Source organism: Helianthus annuus, chromosome 1 (assembly GCF_002127325.2).
Source record: "Helianthus annuus cultivar XRQ/B chromosome 1, HanXRQr2.0-SUNRISE, whole genome shotgun sequence".
Classification (NCBI taxonomy): Eukaryota; Viridiplantae; Streptophyta; class Magnoliopsida; order Asterales; family Asteraceae; genus Helianthus; species Helianthus annuus.
In genome coordinates this window covers 72,523,215-72,525,326 of record NC_035433.2, presented here as the reverse complement: position 1 = coordinate 72,525,326, position 2,112 = coordinate 72,523,215, and positions in this window count along the sequence as shown.

Here is a 2,112-nt window from a genome sequence, read left to right as displayed (position 1 = left end):
CCAACTCGTAACTCCTGCAAAAAAATACGAAATTCAAAGAGAACAATCGTTAGTATAAGGATCCTTAGGATGATCCATGATCCTGATCCTGAAGCTCTTCTGAGGATCACTATCTGCCACAGAAGTAAGGATCACTATCAGGATATCATGTGAGGATCACAGGTCATTAAAAATCCTGCCCTAACAATTGTTATCAACAGAAAAACAATATTCAGAAATTGGAGGATAATCCTCATCATCCTCTTCCTGATCAACAGCATGCACGTTCTGGTTATCGGATTTGTTATAGGATTTGAATTTGTTGTTCTTGAACGAGGATCCTTGCTTCTCCTGCTTTGAAGATCCTGCTAATCTCTCCTGGATCCTCTTGTCATCCTCTAGCCGGATAAACATGAGTGCCCGGGTTCTTACCTCATCTAAGTTCCTGCATGGAGTCATAACAAGATCATCATAGAACAATGAATCCCTAAGCAATCCCATTTTGAAGGCCTCAACAGCCGTGGCTATATCCAAATTAGGAATGTCTAAGGATTCTTTACTAAATTTGGTAATGTAATCCCTTAATGATTTATTATGACCCTGGGTTATCCTATATAGATCACTAGTTAATCGTTCAAATTTTCTACTACAAGAAAACTGATTATTAAATAGGTTAACTAGATTAGCAAATGAGGTAATAGAGTAAGGGGGAAGACTTAGCAGCCATTTGAGAGCTGATCCAGTAAGAGTGGATCCAAATCCTTTGCACAGACATGCTTCCTTTAACCTTTCTGGGATTGGATTAATCTCCATCCTCTCCCGGTATTGTGCTACATGTTCTTCAGGATCCGTTGAACCATCATATAGCTTCATGGTTGGTACGTGGAACCTCTTGGGTATCTCAGCATCACAGATTGGTAGTGCAAAACGAGATATCTTATGGATCCCATCTGCCATTTTCGGGATAGGTTTGACCACTCCTGGAACACTTGATATCATATCCTTCAACTTTTGCAATTCCCTGGCCATGGCGTGATTGATACCTGTATCCTGCATGAATCCATGGTTAGTGGTAAGAGAATTATTAAAAGTGTTACCTCCCATCGGGTTCGAATTAGGAACACCAAATTTGAACCCATATTGTTGAGGCTCTGGAATGACCGAAGGGCCAGTAGAAGCAATGGTCTGCATCGGAATAAAATCTCCCTGATGGACATCTGTTTGCAAACTCCTCAAGGATCCTGGCATCTGGAATGATCCCTGAAACTGGGACGATCCTGGAACAAAGGAGGATCATTGAACCTGGGATGATCCTGGAACGAAGGAGGATCCTTGAACCTGGGATGATCCTGGAACAAAGGAGGATCCTTGAACCTGGGATGATCCTGGAACAAAGGAGGATCCTTGAACCTGGAATGATCCTGGAACGAAGGAGGATCCTTGAACCTGGGATGATCCTGGAACAAAGGAGGATCCTTGAACCTGGATGATCCTGGAACAAAGGAGGATCCTTGAACCTAGGATGATCCTGGAACGAAGGAGGATCCTTGAACCTGGGATGATCCTGGAACAAAGGAGGATCCTTGAATCTGCTGCGCTCCTGAGTATCCTCCCGAATTCATGAAGGATCCCATATGCTGAGGGTAGGATCCTGCTGGCTGGAAATATGAGCCTGATGGCTGAGTCACCATTGTTGATCCATAGTGCACTTCTTTTGGTCCACCCACATATTGAACATCTGGAACCACCGATGGCTGAGAAGTGATCACCGGAGTATCAAAATTCAAAGATCTGGGCACCAGTGGGGAATGATCCTCTGCTGCTTTCTTTTGTTTCTTGAGATCTCCGATTTCTTTGAGAATCTTTTCATTGGTTTTATCCTGTTGCTGTATATAATCCTTCATCTGCAAAATCAAAGTAAACATGTCACTAGTAGTGGGAGTGTAAGAAGCAGAAGAAGTTGGAGGTTTGGAGAAAATGGGAGTTGGTTTCTTCTCAGCATTTTTCTGAGATCCAGCAGGTGGTGGAGGCAAAGGTGGAATGCCCTGAGATGAATTGACCGCAGACATTGCAGTAGAGGTATTCTTCAATGATGAAGCCATGTACTTGTATGCAATGAACCGGAATGATCAC